The 6000-nt window shown below is 49.0% G+C and overlaps 1 long non-coding RNA gene across 1 annotated transcript in view; it reads right to left on the reverse strand.

Annotated features, from left to right (window-relative positions):
- The window catches only part of LOC121010618 (uncharacterized), a 281707-nt gene extending 279273 nt beyond the window's left edge, over positions 1 to 2434 (reverse strand). Inside the window, exon 1 of the long non-coding RNA XR_005781288.1 lies at positions 2171 to 2434. This is a non-coding gene — a long non-coding RNA (uncharacterized LOC121010618). The remainder of the gene's footprint in view (positions 1 to 2170) is intronic.
- Between the last annotated feature and the right edge of the window lie 3566 nt (positions 2435 to 6000).

Here is a 6000-nt window from a genome sequence, read left to right on the forward strand (position 1 = left end):
GTTATTTGCTCCAACATTCATTTCTTGAAATTATCTTTTGAGCTTATAAAGTATTTTCTACTATACAATTATATCTTCTTTCTGACTTTTAGCCATATTTCTTGGTGTGTGTGTGTGTGTCTGTGTGTTTTAGTGTTTCACCTGAAGATTGAAATATGCAATCTTTACCTATCACAGTCTCAATTCAAGTATTATACTACGTAAATAACCATATAATGGTATAATTCATTTAATCCCCACTCAGTTCCTTGGATTGAACTCATATATTTTAGTTCAACATGTTCTATAGACCCCACAATCCATTATTATTATTTTTGCTTCAAACAGTCAATGGTCTTCTAAAGAACTTCAGCAATCTCATGAGTCTAGAAAACTAAAACAGGAGTTCAGGGACCAAGGCTGCCAAGGGCCTAAAACACAAAGATTTTAGATAAAAAATTCAAAGAATTCAGCTCAACAGTCTGATCTTCCTTGCCCTTTAAGTCATTTGCTAATGTAAGACAAGAAGGCCAAGAAGTAAAAAAAGTAGAGAAGAAAGTAACCGCTATGAATCTGAGAAATTGGACAGGACTTTTATCAGTTTAAGGGTTCTGGGGACATAATAAATGGCATGAAAGGATCACCAACAGGTAAGGTTCTGATAAAAACCCCAAGTATTCAACTGAACCCCAGAAGGGCTACACCCTTAAGAGTGAGGTTAAACTAGACATAGTTCATCCTCACGTTCAACATCACTACTCATCAGGGAAATACCAATTAAAACCACAAGAAGATACCACCTTCCACCTTTTTAGAATGACCATCATCAAGAAGACAAAATAGAACAAAAGCTGGAAGGGATGTGGAGAAAAGAAACCCTTATACACTGATGGTGGGAATGTAAATGTGTGCAGCCACTATGGAAAACTATATAGAGGATATTCAAAAGGTTAGTAAGAACCACCATTGGTCTAGAAATTACACTTTTGGAAATATGTCCAAAGGAAATGAAACACTGACTCAAAAAGGTATCTTCACCCTCATGTTCATAGCAGCATTATTTACAACAGCCAAGACGGTGAAACAAGCTGAGTGTCCATCGATGGACGGATGGATAAGTAAGTTGTGATAGACACACACACACAGAATATTAACCCCCACACAAAAAAGAGAAATCCTACCGTTTATGACAACATGGACAGATCCTGAAGTCAATAGACTAAGTTAAATAAGTCAGACAGAAAAAGGCAAATACCGTATACGATCTTACTTATATACAATCTTTAAAATAGGAAAAGAAAACTAACACAGAAAAACAGATCAGACTTGGCGTTACCAAAGATGGAGGGCAGGGGGGACTGACTGGAAGGTGGGAAGGTGATCAAAGGTACAAACTTCCAGTTATCAAACAAACAAGTACAATGGATGTAACATAAACATGATGACTGTAGCTAATGCTATTGTACGCATGTAGGAAAGCTCTTAAGAGTAAATCTTAAGAGCTCCTATCACAAGGAACTCTCTTTTCCTTTTATTGTATTTATAGGAGAAGATGAATATTAGCTGAACCTATTGTGCTAATCATTTCATAATATATGTAAATCAAACCATCAGCTGTATGCCTTAAATTTATGCGACGATGTAGGTCAATTATTTCTCAATAAAGCTGGGGGGGGTGGGGGGAGGGGAAACTACTAAAAAAAAAAAAGGAAAAAAGAAATCGACCAGCCTTACAAAGAACGAAACCCAGCTGTGAATCGGCTCAATCTGTTTGGATTAAAGTAATCCATGCCTACTCTAATTGCCTGCCAGAAGCTAAAGAAATCCTCTCTGGAGAAAGGGAACTTTTTTTTTTTCCCAGAAACCTCTATTATTTTTAAACTTAATTTCCATAATTCAATAAAAAAGTTCTCAGGTATACAAAATAAAAGCTCAGAAAACAAAACAAAACAAAAAGGAAACTGATGCACAGGTGATCCAGATACTGGTTTTCAGAAACAGATTTTAACTGTGATTAATGGATCACAAGGGATAACGAGATCGAACAACGAAGCACAAAACCGGAAATTTCTATCAAAAGCATCAAATGGAAATTCTCAAACGCAGACTGAAAAACAACACTATGGGAAGTCAGGAATGCAAGACAGGCCACTTCACACTGGCCAGAAGGGATCAAAGTAAAACTACTCACCGCAGGGGATTGCGGTGCATTCTGCGGGGAGCTGCTGGCGGCGAAGGTGAGGGGCGGCCCCAGCGGGCTGCAGGGTCTGGGTGCACTAGGTTCGCCGCCCGCCCGCCCTGCCGCCGCCATAAGTCCGGCTGTACCAAAGTCCCGGTGGCCTCTGGACTCCACCTGATGGCACCATGCGCTGGCGGGCGGAAGGGCCCAGCTCACGGACGCTCATCCTGCTCACTCCGAAGGGGACAAACTACTGGGCTGCATACTCAAGCCCAAGTTCACTGACTTCACCCTCCCCAGCCGGGAGCAAAGGTTCGAAGGGCCTGGAGGAGGCTGTGCGCGGGCGGGCAACCCCGACAGCAGCTTGGGAAGCACCGACGGCATCCTGCGTCACGGGGTCCGTGGATAACAGCGTAGCCAAACCTCATCAGTTGCTCACCGAGTTGAACTTTGAATATGTAGACACCTGTGAGGCAAAGGGTCTCCCGGGGCTTGCACGCGGTTTCTGCAAAATACACAGTACTGTTTGCCTGATTTACTGTAAGAGCAGCAAGAGGAGGGGCTGTAACCCACGTGTAAAAACGCCTCGCAGCCACAATGTAAATCACTTCCCGGGGGCCACATGCACAGAGGCGACTCGCCACCAGGTTGGGCCTCTCTGACAGACGGTTCTGGAATGTTCTAAGGGTGGCTGGCTCACCGTCTTCCTCCTCGGCTTCAATCCTGCCAGTGCCAACTGGGTCAAAGCGCTGCCGTCTGAACGGCCCAGTCAAAACAGCCTCAACTGCACCACCCAGGACCGCTCAGAGCTAAGGCTTCCTGCGCTAACGAGGCAAGACCCCCCTTTGAGCAGGAGTAGCTGTGGGCTGGGTACATCACCACCCTGCAGATCAATCCGCCGTGTGGAAGCGCTGGGGAGGGAAAATCCTTCCGCCACCTTGCAGGACTTAGAGAAGCCAGGGTTGGGAGGAGCCAGAGAGCGTCGTCCGGCTATAGGAGGACGCCTACCACGACCGGATCCTAGCTGGTCCTCGCATCAAGGTGGACGCCAACTATGATAAGAAACCGGAAGGAGTCCCAGTGTCAAGATAACATTATGGCAAGGCGCCAGGTGGTCCTTAACGAGAACACAATTGCCTACTTTACTCTGCCTAAGACTGAGTATGAGTGCTAATGAGGCTTCAGCCAGAATTTGTTTGGGATATGCAGCTTACCCAAGGGGACTAGATATGCCTGCGTACAAAGGAAATGGAGTTGGCACCCCCTGTGCAAAGTGATCAGCCACGTCATCGAGATCCCTGTCAATTATGGTGATGGGATCACCACTGAGCTGCAGAGCAGTAATGAACGTGCCTGTGGAGGAAATCATCACTTCCAGGTGGATTTCAGGTGGAAGTCAACCTCGTTCCACAACACGCGGAGCTCGCTGAAAACGTTTGCACTGGAGGAGACCTCCATATGGGGTTACATCAGCCACCAGCTGGAGGACATGATCGTCAGAAGCCAGCTGCCCCAAAATTTCATGGCACAAGGACTCCCCAACCTGAACCAGTCTTCAGGTTTACAGATAACGACTGTGCAGTAAAGACCAACAAGCCAGGATGCAGGAACTGTCAGGCCCCCATCAGTTACCACCTGGCCGGGGCAAGTGCGCCCCTATTTGTGTTCCAAGTACTATAGGCATCGATCAGCTAACGAGAAGATCCACCAGACAGGGCTGCGAGTCATGCTGTTCTGGATGAGGACTCAGTATCACTTCTGGCCCTGCACAACCAGGTCAAGAGCACAGATAACCTGCCAAGTTCTAGAAGCTGCACCAACTGAAGGAAGAGACGGGGAGCTGTTATTGGCAGAAGAGAAGCCGCACCTGACCCTGAAGCTCGCCACGGAGAACGAGCTGCTTATGAGCACAGATGTAGGTATGGGTGTGGGCAACAGAGGCCCCTTTTAATTGATGCATGCTCCCATGCCACTGAGCTGGAGGGAATGCATGGTCCTGGGAGCCAAGTAGCTCCTCTTCACGGGTGACCAATGCCTGAAGAGGTCCCTCTTCAGAAAGGCATTACTACAGCAGATCGTATGAAGAAGGGATTGGATTTCCAGTGACCCCCGACCGGATATTCTAGGTGGCCCAGAGCCCAGAGGAGATTGCCAGCTGAAGCAGCTTCTGCCTGAATAGGAAGGAGACTGCAAACACGGAGTAGATCGTCCCAAAGCTGCTGAAGGAAGGTGCCAAGCCAGACCAGATCGGCATCATCAGGCCCTTAACCGGGGCTAGCATCCTATTTGATGCAACACGTGCAATTCAGAGGCTCCCTGCATCCCGGGAAGTAGAATTCACTCACGTGGACACATTCCAGGGCCAGCAAAAGGACTTTATCTAACGCTCCTGCATATGGGCTTCTGAGCAACAAGGCATTGGATTTTTAAACAAGCCCAGACAGCTTAACAAGGCCCTGACCAAAGCATGATGTGAGGTCCTTGTCATAAGCGACCCAAAGGTCCTGTCCTCACAGCAGCACTGGAAACACCTGCTGAGGCTCCTGAACTCTACCTGTAGTAAAGCTTCCGGCTGCTCAGGAAGCCCAGGGAGCCGGTCAACACCATCTATGAAGGGGTCAGATATGACCCCAGGAGGCTATGACCCCAGGGCCAGGCTATGATCAGAGCAGCCAGAGCTGGCCCTGGAACACATACTTCCAGACCCATGACCCAGATGGGCATGATCCGTGCCAGGGCCAGCCACACGGCTGCCGTGGACATTCCCCATCCCTTCAACCTGGTTGTGTGGCCCGTGCTGCCTCGGCGGTATTTTGGACAGGCCGACCCAGGGAATCCCAAAAGGCAAGGCCGATCCTGGGGGATGCTGGAAGAACAGCTCTGAGCTTCCTGGGCCCAGCCACAGGCATCTCCCTGCCCACCAGGCCAGTCAGGAGGTGGCATTGCAGCCGTTCTCACTGGGCGCCCTGGCTCAGAGCTCTGTCTTCAGAAGCCAGCCCTCCAAGGTGAGCCAGCCCGAGCTGTCCCAGGACAGTTACCCTTGGCAATCAGTTTCAGTCACACATCGATTGACGTGCCACTGTTGCAAGGCCCCTCGCGGCGGCACAGTGCAGTGATGGGGCTGTCCCAGTACCAGAAGGGGACTCAGTCCAGCAGCTCTTATTTTGAATAATAAAAAGTAAAATAAATCAATGGATACCTGTTTTCCGCTGCTGAAACTGGAGGGCCACTGTTAGCCACAGGAGAGGAGCAACTGAGGGAGAGAAGACCCGAGACAGAACACGCACCCACCGCTGGCCCACAGGACGAGGAGATGGGAGCCCTCTGCCAGCCCCTGGGCAGGGAGGCCCCATGCCGAAGCAGCCACACTGAGTACCCGGGGCGGAGGGAGGAAGCCCCTTATCTCAGAGTAGGCCTTTCGTCTGTTTGCTCTCTTCTCTTTTATAGAAAGGGGACGGTGTCTTAGAAAGAAGAAAACTTCGCCTTTGAGTGCCCCAGCAGGTCCCTGGCAGGTGGCTCCTTGCAGGTGGCCAGGTTCCACACTGGCCCCCTGTCTGTGTTCTCAGAGGGCTGTCATTGAAAGAAAAAAAAACAGCATTTGCGGGGTTTCTGCATTTTAAAGATTTTTTTCAAAGGGGTACTGAAAAATATCTTCGCGCCGAGTTTGTCTCTCACGTGTTAGTGGTGGATGAAGGAGATGGGAGATGGTTAGGATCCTCGAGTTTAGGATCAACACCTGTGACGAGACCCGGAGAAACAGTTCTGCTTTCAGTTTTAGCTGCCAGTGGCTGTTCCCACATTGAGGGTGGTGAGGGGGCACCGTGCCAGGCCGGACAGCTCCC

Source organism: Herpailurus yagouaroundi, unplaced genomic scaffold, assembly GCF_014898765.1.
Source record: "Herpailurus yagouaroundi ecotype Mexico unplaced genomic scaffold, PumYag 192, whole genome shotgun sequence".
In the NCBI taxonomy this organism is placed as follows: Eukaryota; Metazoa; Chordata; class Mammalia; order Carnivora; family Felidae; genus Herpailurus; species Herpailurus yagouaroundi.